The sequence below is a fragment of the Tupaia chinensis genome, unplaced genomic scaffold (assembly GCF_000334495.1).
Source record: "Tupaia chinensis unplaced genomic scaffold, TupChi_1.0 Scaffold000578_2, whole genome shotgun sequence".
Classification (NCBI taxonomy): Eukaryota; Metazoa; Chordata; class Mammalia; order Scandentia; family Tupaiidae; genus Tupaia; species Tupaia belangeri.
In genome coordinates, this window is record NW_006160094.1 from 5,009,876 (window position 1) to 5,020,608 (window position 10,733).

Genomic DNA, 10,733 nt, shown 5'->3' on the forward strand with positions numbered 1-10,733 from the left:
TAGTTGATGTTTCCTTTGGTGCTGGAAGGAAAAGAATAAACTTGAAGCATTTTAATTTTAAAGGGACTTTCCAGAACGTTTAGCTCTAGTTCTGGCCATTTTGAGCAGCCTCAGCCTCCTGGTAGCCAGGTGGAAGGCATCCCGTCGGGACGCGGTTCCCTTCTTGAGCAGCAGAGGCAGCTGGCTCCCGCCCCCTCTGTGTCCCGGGGAAGCCCTGACACAGGCAGGGTATAGCCCCTCTCCTCCCCTAACCATACGCCCCTTTACTTAAGGAAGGAAATGGTCCCTGAGGGCATGGAACGACAAGTAGGTACCTTATCGAAATACGTGCGTAAATCCTCATACCGAAACCAGGAGTGGCATGTTTTACCCTGTGCGGGAGTTCTTGGAATTTTAGGCAGTTTGCGTTACGGTATTTGCAGGTTTTGAAGTACTTGGCACTAAGGCTGGGAGGCGTAAACCCATAAAGTATGCCAGCGTGACAGTGTGTTTCATGCCCTTTGGAGGTCTAGGCGAGGTCGAGCTAGAGAGGTTGGTAAGCATACCCAGCCCGCAGGAGAGGCGAGGCCACGGACCTCGTCGGTATGCACACGGACACTGCTGGGGGGGTCCGGAGGGCTCGGGCTTTGTCATGTCCATGAAGCAGTCCACAACCTCTTCCTGGTTACTTACATTTCGAAGCAGCGGTGTTAGCATCTGAGAAACGACCATGCTCGGCGGGGGAAAGGAAGAGGAAATACGCCATGCTTCCTTCCTAATGGTACATACTTGGGTAGGATACAGAAACTGGAGTGATTGGAACTAAGTGGAAATCCTTGCCTCTGTTCCTGAGCCTACTGGGTGCACAGCCAAGCCAGCACCACCGTCACAGCAGCTCTGCTCACAGCGCGTGGAGGGCGAGAGCGTGACCACTGTGCCGGGACTGTGGCTGAGGGACAGGGCTGTCCTCTCCTGGCTGTGACTGTGTCCCTGTGCTGGGACTGTGGCTAAGAGACAGCACTGTCCTCTCCTGGCTGTGACCGTGTCCCTGTGCCCTGACTGTGGCTGTGTCCGCTACTGGCTGTGCCCGTGTCCCTGTGCTGGGACTGTGGCTAAGGGACAGCACTGTCCTCTCCTGGCTGTGACCGGGTCCCTGTGCCCTGACTGTGGCTGAAGGACAGGGCTGTGCTCTCGTGGCTGTGGCTTGCACATCTATCCTCGTGTATACTCCTGCCTAGCCTCACATTTGTGTCCCGCACAGCCCTGGCCCCTGCCACACAGTGGGTCGTCCCCGTTGGCCTCCGTGCCTGGATTCGAGTGGTAGGCTGTGTGTGCCAGCGTGGGGGCTCTGAACCCAGCCCCACCCTGCCCCCGTACAGCTCCTCACCTCCCTGCAGCAAGAGTGAGTCAGCTGTGGAGACCTGCTCCAGAACATGGGCCCGGGGTAAGGGAGCTCTCTGTGCCGAGTGTCTCATGTAATAGACCCTGTGACAGCCTGACCCACCAGTCTGTGACTAGCCCTCGCCACCTGGGGGCTCCTCAGCGGGGGACACTGTGGTGCCCTTCCCACCAGCTGAAGCAGCTTCAGTCAGGCTCACACAGCCTTGCACACCGGCTGTTTCCAGGTTTGAGGCTCCGCACGTGTTAGACAGTGACCAGTGTTCCCGAGCTCCTCACCGTCCTCACCAGTAGCTGTGCCCGGCGGGTGCTCCTTATCCTTCCCATTGTGCAGACGAGGAAACTGAGGCACGACCTTAACCAAGTGAACAGTGGAGCAGGGACTAGGGCCCCAGTGGCCCGGCTCTGGCCCCCGTCAGCCGTCGTCCTGTGTGCGTCTTCCCGCGGTGACGCCAGCTCCCAGCAGGTCACCAGTGGTCGAGCTTGCCTGTGTGAGGTTGGAGGTGACACAGGGCGGGCTGTAGGACTGGTTTCTGAATGCAGACCCCAACTGAAATGCGTAACTGCTCCTGGGACAGCAGTTACCCTTCACCCTGTTTGCAAGAACTTTCCATGGTTTGGGACCGGCAGTTATGTAGTGGCTGGACTCCCATGTAGTCAGTCGACTGCCATTCGAGTCCCGGACCTGGTGGCTTAAACTCATGCTGGGCATGTGTGTGCGCGTACCCAAGATCCCGGGAGGAGAAGTGAAGAGAAGGGATTGCAACGTGGCCATCCCCCCTGGGGGGGGGTGACTTCTCGCTTTCTATCTCTCTGTCTCTGTCTGTCTAGCGAGCACACACGTCTTATAGCAAAAACCTCGCTGGGGAAAAAAAAGAACTTTCCGTGGTTTGACTTGCTTTATTGTGGGAGATCATGTTTCTTGAATTTCTCCTTCAAGTTTCTAAGAGCCCACTTAGTCCGTGTTGGTCAGATCATCTGCAGAGGGCATTATTTAAGAAAGATGAGGGCAGCGATGGAGAGAGAGGAGGGTGGTTCAGCCCTGCTCCTGGGAGGACAGGACTGCAGGAAGATGACTTCCTCCGAGTGGAGAAATAGGCTTCTCTGACTCCCAGCAAACAACACTTACCAGCAGGTAAAAGGAACATTCTCTAGAGAAAGGCCATGGAGAGTGGTGGGACCCCAGGCAGGAGACGGCCTGCAGGGCCTTAGAACTGCCAGAAGGCGGGCGGAGTGAGAGCAGGCAGCTGCTCCGGGCACTGTGTGGATGGGCACACCCCGGGGAGTGCTGACCGGCCAGCCAGCAGCACACGGATCTTTCACGTTAACGCTTAACCGACGCCTGTGGTTTAGACGTGAGTAGAATGAATAGTTACGAGAAATTTTAATACATTTTCAAGGAAAGATTCACAGGTGTTTTTAAAAGCTTGCATAGCAGATTTATTTCAAGTTTGTACTTTGTTTAAAATCTGCTGAAGAGGGACCAGCAGATGGCGTCATTACATCGCTGAATTCCCACGGAGTCACTGCAGTTGAGTCCTGGACCCGGCAGCTTAAAACTCATGCTGGGTGCACATGTGTGTGTGTGCTTACCCGAAGTCCTGAGAGGAGAATGGAGGAGAGGCGACTGCAGCATGGTCATCCCCCCTGGGGGTGATTTCTCGCTTTTTGTCTTTCTCTGTCCCTCCGGTGAGCACACATGCCCTATAGCAAAAATCTCTTTCTCAAAAAACAAACAAACAAACAAAAAACTGAAGTTACATCTTTGTGTTTTTTAAGGTTAGCTGCTTTAATAAATCTTTTAACTAAAATGATAAAAATCTATTATTTAAATTTGTGGCTGACACTGCAGGTGGCTGAAGCCCAAAAAGTCATTCCTGAAACTTAGGAAAAATGTAAGCCTTAAATTTTCTGTAACATCCTCCTGCCATCTGGCGACAGCACACCTAAAATGGATTGAGCCTTCTAAGCCCTTACAAAAGAGAAAGGGCGTTTATAGAATGATCGGGAACCTAGCATCTAGCTTCCCTGTGTCTTCCCTGCTGTAGAAGTACTCCAAAAGGAGAGCTGAACTAGGAATGCTGTGTAATGTTATCCTCAGGCAAAAAATAAATAAATAAGAGGAAATAAAATGCTGGTCTCAACATTGAGATAGGTGCTAGTTCTAGAAACTTTGTGAGGAAATGAAGGTTTATCAGCCACTCAAGAGTATGTCGTTAGCTGGAATTGGAGCAGAATGGCATTAGTTCGAACCCTGGTCCTCCTGCCTGTACTGACTGGGCGACCTCGGAGAAGCCTCCCAGCTCCAGTTTTCTTTATCTCCTGTTCGGTCATATGAGGTAATGGACGGCAGGTGATTTGCGGTTCGCGTCCTGGACCCGGTGACTTGCGTGTGTGCCCAAGATCTCATGAGGAGAATGGAGGAGAAGGGATTGCGGCATGGCCATTCCCCCTGGGGGTAATTTCTTACTTTCTGTCTCTCTCTGTCTTTCTGGTGCCCTATAGGAAAAACCTCTCAAAAAAAAAAAAATCAGTTGGTGTCAGTGCCACTGACATTTAGGTAAAGGCGATTTAATCTCCAAGTTCAGTAGAGATACTGATGAAAGTCCTGGTATTTTGAGTATGTCTACTATGTTTTCATAATTGTTGAGACCAGGATTCCCTGAGAGAAGTGTGTTGTGTCCAACTTCTTTGGGGAATAATGACTTAAACAGTTTTTGTTCCTCTAATATGGTTTACTTCTAGATTGATTTCAGTCTCTTAGTTTTGAGTGAGAGAGGATTTCTTATAAAATGGTTTCTGGTCTGGCTGTATTCTTTATCTATAAGCCATAAAAGTCAAGGAGTGAAGTGAGCTAGGACCAGGAACTAAAATTTTTAAAAATCTGAACTGTGATTTTTCTCTGGGAGATTTGCCATTAATGGAACAAAAAGTTATTAAGCTGCTACTGCGTTAGCATCAGTACAATATATTAGGTTGGTGGGAAAATCACGACACAGTTTTGCATAGAAAAATATGTCATGACTTTCCCGATGACCCAATACTTGGCAGGTGTGAAAGAAGACTTAGATTTTAATTTCAAAAATTGTATAATTGAAAAAAATTAATCTTAATCTTCTTGAGGGCCCGTTGTGCTCACTGAGATAGAAGAAGAGGCGAAGTGAGAAAGTACCCTCACGTGAGGGATGGCCATGCCACAATCCCTTCTCCGCTCCTCCTCTCAGGATTCTGGGTGTGCACGCACACGTGCCTGGTGTGCCTCTCAGGCTGCCCAGTGAAGTCCTGAGAGGAGAATGGAGGAGAGGCGACTGCAGCATGGTCATCCCCCCTGGGGGTGATTTCTCGCTTTTTGTCTTTCTCTGTCCCTCCGGTGAGCACACATGCCCTATAGCAAAAATCTCTTTCTCAAAAAACAAACAAACAAACAAAAAACTGAAGTTACATCTTTGTGTTTTTTAAGGTTAGCTGCTTTAATAAATCTTTTAACTAAAATGATAAAAATCTATTATTTAAATTTGTGGCTGACACTGCAGGTGGCTGAAGCCCAAAAAGTCATTCCTGAAACTTAGGAAAAATGTAAGCCTTAAATTTTCTGTAACATCCTCCTGCCATCTGGCGACAGCACACCTAAAATGGATTGAGCCTTCTAAGCCCTTACAAAAGAGAAAGGGCGTTTATAGAATGATCGGGAACCTAGCATCTAGCTTCCCTGTGTCTTCCCTGCTGTAGAAGTACTCCAAAAGGAGAGCTGAACTAGGAATGCTGTGTAATGTTATCCTCAGGCAAAAAATAAATAAATAAGAGGAAATAAAATGCTGGTCTCAACATTGAGATAGGTGCTAGTTCTAGAAACTTTGTGAGGAAATGAAGGTTTATCAGCCACTCAAGAGTATGTCGTTAGCTGGAATTGGAGCAGAATGGCATTAGTTCGAACCCTGGTCCTCCTGCCTGTACTGACTGGGCGACCTCGGAGAAGCCTCCCAGCTCCAGTTTTCTTTATCTCCTGTTCGGTCATATGAGGTAATGGACGGCAGGTGATTTGCGGTTCGCGTCCTGGACCCGGTGACTTGCGTGTGTGCCCAAGATCTCATGAGGAGAATGGAGGAGAAGGGATTGCGGCATGGCCATTCCCCCTGGGGGTAATTTCTTACTTTCTGTCTCTCTCTGTCTTTCTGGTGCCCTATAGGAAAAACCTCTCAAAAAAAAAAAAATCAGTTGGTGTCAGTGCCACTGACATTTAGGTAAAGGCGATTTAATCTCCAAGTTCAGTAGAGATACTGATGAAAGTCCTGGTATTTTGAGTATGTCTACTATGTTTTCATAATTGTTGAGACCAGGATTCCCTGAGAGAAGTGTGTTGTGTCCAACTTCTTTGGGGAATAATGACTTAAACAGTTTTTGTTCCTCTAATATGGTTTACTTCTAGATTGATTTCAGTCTCTTAGTTTTGAGTGAGAGAGGATTTCTTATAAAATGGTTTCTGGTCTGGCTGTATTCTTTATCTATAAGCCATAAAAGTCAAGGAGTGAAGTGAGCTAGGACCAGGAACTAAAATTTTTAAAAATCTGAACTGTGATTTTTCTCTGGGAGATTTGCCATTAATGGAACAAAAAGTTATTAAGCTGCTACTGCGTTAGCATCAGTACAATATATTAGGTTGGTGGGAAAATCACGACACAGTTTTGCATAGAAAAATATGTCATGACTTTCCCGATGACCCAATACTTGGCAGGTGTGAAAGAAGACTTAGATTTTAATTTCAAAAATTGTATAATTGAAAAAAATTAATCTTAATCTTCTTGAGGGCCCGTTGTGCTCACTGAGATAGAAGAAGAGGCGAAGTGAGAAAGTACCCTCACGTGAGGGATGGCCATGCCACAATCCCTTCTCCGCTCCTCCTCTCAGGATTCTGGGTGTGCACGCACACGTGCCTGGTGTGCCTCTCAGGCTGCCCAGTCTGGGACTGGTATCAGTCAGCCATTGGGATCCAGCTACCTGGGCCGCCATGCTACTGCCTTGCTCAGAGTTGGTAAAAATCCCGTAAGATTAAGGAAATCTAATTTTCATTTTAAAATAATTTCAAACTTACAGAAAGTATCAGCAGCGGGACTATTAATGAAGAGACTATTCGCTACATTTCCTTAGATTTTCTTCCTGTTTCCCCCTCACCCACCCTTCTCCTCCTGCTGTCACTCGCCTGGGCGGGCAGTGGTCTGTGTGCTGTGGGGCGGCTGACCTACAGGTGGAACTGCTTCCTTCCCGCCTGTGCCCAAGGCCATGTCCAACGAAGTCGTCCTTGGGGAGGCGGGCAGGTGGGGAGGTCGGTGACCTGAGGCTGCGTTATCCTAGGAAGCTCAGGGGGGTTCTCTGTGGGAACTGCACTCGAAGCCCCAGGCTTCCAAGTATGGTGTCAGGACCTTGTCCCTGAATGAGCCGGCATAAATTCTTGACCATACTGTCTGAACTTCCTGCATCTCATGCATGTGGAGGGAGTTTCCCCGTGGCCTGCAGCTTCCTGGCCCCATCCTGTCTGCCGATGGCCTAGGACAGAGGGACACTAGCTGGTCTGAACATTGGCCGGACTGGCGCTCCAGGCGCCAGGTGATGCTGGACCCACGTGCCGTGCCGTTCCAATCGTGCCTTCACTGTTCTCGTAACTCCTCGGTCTTCAGCTTTGCCCCCTTGCTCGGGGCTCTGCAGTGGCAGAAGGGAAGAGAACTGGAGTCCAGTGCAGAGCGAACCGTCTACTTGACGGAAGCTTGTTGGGAGAGCCCTGTAAGAAGCAGGTGCTTCACCTGTACGTGAGCTGGAGCCTGGCTTTGACTTGTCACATCGGCTTTTAACTTTCACTTGACCTGTTTCAGTTACAGAGCCACTGTAATAATCGTACAGAAAACGCCTACACACCCTTTACCAGACTAACCACTTCTGAAGCACCTCTCCGAGTTTAGTCACCTTCCACTCATTCTCCAATCACTGTTCTCTGAATTGCTTTGGGGTAGGCTGCTTGCATCTCGCCCTTTACCCCAAGTACTCCACTGTGCGTGTAGTTAGGATTTCCGTCTTGATGCAGTTCTGTTAGCTGGGGTGTTCCCGGGGGTTAAGTGGCCTCACAGGGCCCTCAGCAGCACGGTTACAGTCCAGATCGCGAGATCGCTGTTGTGTCTAGCTGGAGAGCCAGGGTCCTTTACTCTGGGGTAGATCGTGGCTGTCCTCTCTCATGACATTGGCACGGTTGAAGAACACAGACCAGTTGTTTCTCAGTGCAGAATGGAGCCGAAGGATCCTGTGAGAGTCACAGGCGGAGTGCCTTGTGGGATGCCGCCTTCCCTTCTCAGGGCATCAGGCCTGGGGCCCAGGACAGCCGTCTGCCCTCTCGGTGCGTCCATGTGGCCGTCCACACACAGGCACCATGAGACCGTGCCCTTTAACCCCACCCCCCAGGCTTAGCATCCACTTGTGCTCACCTGAGCAGTCTTCGTGGCCTCAGCAACACAGTGATAGCTGTCCAGCTCCACCTCTCCTCCCGCATGAGCAGTGTCGTGGCCTCAGTGACACAGTGATAGCTGTCCAGCACCACTCCTCCCGCGTGAGCAGTGTCACGGCCTCAGTGACACAGTGATAGCTGTCCACCTCTCCTCCTCCTGCGTGAGCAGTGTCGTGGCCTCAGTGGCACAGTGATAGCTGTCCAGCTCCACCTCTCCTCCCGCATGAGCAGTGTCATGGCCTCAGTGACACAATGATTGCTGTCCAGCTCCACTCCTCCCGCGTGAGCAGTGTCGTGGCCTCAGTGACACAGTGATAGCTGTCCAGCTCCACTCCTCCTACGTGAGCAGTGTCTTGGCCTCAGTGACACAGCGATAGCTGTCCAGCTCCACTCCTCCCGCGTGAGCAGTGTCATGGCCTCAGTGACACAGTGATAGCTGTCCACCTCTCCTCCTCCTGCGTGAGCAGTGTCGTGGCCTCAGTGACACAGTGATAGCTGTCCAGCTCCACCTCTCCTCCCGCATGAGCAGTGTCATGGCCTCAGTGACACAATGATTGCTGTCCAGCTCCACTCCTCCCGCGTGAGCAGTGTCGTGGCCTCAGTGACACAGTGATAGCTGTCCAGCTCCACTCCTCCTACGTGAGCAGTGTCTTGGCCTCAGTGACACAGCGATAGCTGTCCAGCTCCACTCCTCCCGCGTGAGCAGTGTCGTGGCCTCAGGGACACAGGGCCGTCCACACACAGGCACCATGAGACCGTGCCCTTTAACCCCACCCCCCAGGCTTAGCATCCACTTGTGCTCACCTGAGCAGTCTTCGTGGCCTCAGCAACACAGTGATAGCTGTCCAGCTCCACCTCTCCTCCCACATGAGCAGTGTCATGGCCTCAGTGACACAGTGATAGCTGTCCAGCACCACTCCTCCCGCGTGAGCAGTGTCATGGCCTCAGTGACACAGTGATAGCTGTCCACCTCTCCTCCTCCTGCGTGAGCAGTGTCGTGGCCTCAGTGACACAGTGATAGCTGTCCAGCTCCACTCCTCCCAATTGTCAGCCTCCTGCTCTGCGGGAGGGCCTGCCTGCCTTCCCACCCAGCCGGTCGTGTACCCTCCGCCCTTCCCCCTTCAGCCCTTCCTCCTTCCCCTGGTGGACTTGCAGGGTCTCTTATTCAGCCACGCTGTGTTTATTCCCTCCCTTCACTAGTTTGATGTTCACGCCACCCCAGTTTTGGCTAATGACAGCCTTTTCAAGATGGTCGTGTTCTTGTGACACGCCGCACTCTTTTTTCTCTCTCTCTCTTTTTTTAAGCTTTCCTTACTTTCTGACTCGATAAGATATTCTAGGCTCGTTGTGGACCTTCCCTGCCTGAGCCCTGGAATCAGCCGTCTCCAGGGCGTCCGGGTTCCTCTCAGTGCACATGGTCTAGAAACCTCAGTCTGGGTCACGCGTGTGCTCGTCGTGACCGGGTTGCTGATGCTTCTGGGCCCGTTTAGCTCACATGCCTCATATCTCACCCTTTCCCAGTTCACAGTTCATGTACTATGCGATTATATTCAGAAATAGACTGGAATTCTGTTACATTCAGAAATAAAGTTAACCACGGTACAGCCGTCTCTCAGTCCGCTCAGAATGCACTCCTCACCTGGAAAGAACCCTGCGCCTGTTAGCGGGTATCCCATGTCCCTCTCCCAGCCCCTGCAGCCCCTGGCGCACTGTCCCTGGGCCCTGTCAGACGTCCCACGGAGGTGTGATGGGGCATGTGGGTGTGTGTGTCTGGCCTCTCTCACTTAGCGTGTGCTCGAGGTCCCTCCATTCCTGTAATGGACAGAGAACGTCCCACTTAGGGTGTAGCACACTGTGCTTATTTTCCCACCTGTTCGTGAGCGTTTGGGTTTCGCCCCCGTGGGCTGCCGTGCGGGTGCTGCCGTGGACGTGTTTCCATCCCCTCTGTGAGAAGGAGACCTACAAGTCACGTGGTAACCTCCTGAGGACTTGTCAGAGTCTTTGGCTTTTTATATTTTGTCTACAGTCCTGTGCACTTGACTTTACATTCTAATCCTTGTTTCTTCAAAGCATTACTCTTAGTTTTTTCTTTAGTTCCTTTTTTTTAAAAATTTTTAAGACTTTTTGAAGAGAAGAAGTGACCCTCTGGCACAGTGAGGTTTGGCCAGGCTCACTGCCCTCGTAGGGAAACGTGATGCACGTGACAAACGTTCGTGTGTCACGACAGACCGCGTCACTCCGAGTCGGGTAGCCTGAGTTCTGACCGCAGATAGTGCTCTGCTTCGCGGTACCACGTTGTCGTGCCATTGGCAACGTGCTTTATTTAAGTCACTTGTAAAGAGGATGGCATCACTAGCCTTCCTGTCTCACAGGACAGTTTTGAGCAGCAGTGGAAATGGGATTTGCAAAGGTCCTTAAAACTTTGCATTGTGCAAATTCCTGGTGTGCTTGGGTTTCTGTAATGACTGACAAATGATGTGGGAGACAGCCTAGGTAGGAAAGCCGAAGGTAGGAAAGCAGCTGGGATTTCTTACGCTCTGGGGAGAGTCTAGCCCACCTCTGAGCCTTTCTGTAGAGCACATGGGGATGTTTCAGGCCCCACCCTGGACGAGTGTCTGCTCTCCTGAACCCGGTTTTCTGGACTAAACTTCCTTGTTGCCCCCGACCTGAACGCCACACCCGGAGTTACACAGAGCATTCTCAGCCTGAAGGCCTGCAGCAGACGGTATTTTGCTTTTGTTTTTGTTTTATTTTTTTGAGAAGTTTTTTGTTATAGGGCGCATGCACTTGCCAGACAGACAGAGAGAGACAGAAAGCAAGAAATCACCCCCCCCCCAGGGGGGTGGCCACGCCGCAATCCCTTCTCCTC

The 10,733-nt window shown here is 51.0% G+C and overlaps 1 protein-coding gene across 1 annotated transcript in view; it reads left to right on the top strand.

Moving 5' to 3' along the window:
• The window catches only part of CCNY (cyclin Y), a gene marked incomplete at its 5' end in the record, with an annotated part of 54,104 nt that overhangs the window by 13,840 nt on the left and 29,531 nt on the right, over positions 1–10,733 (top strand).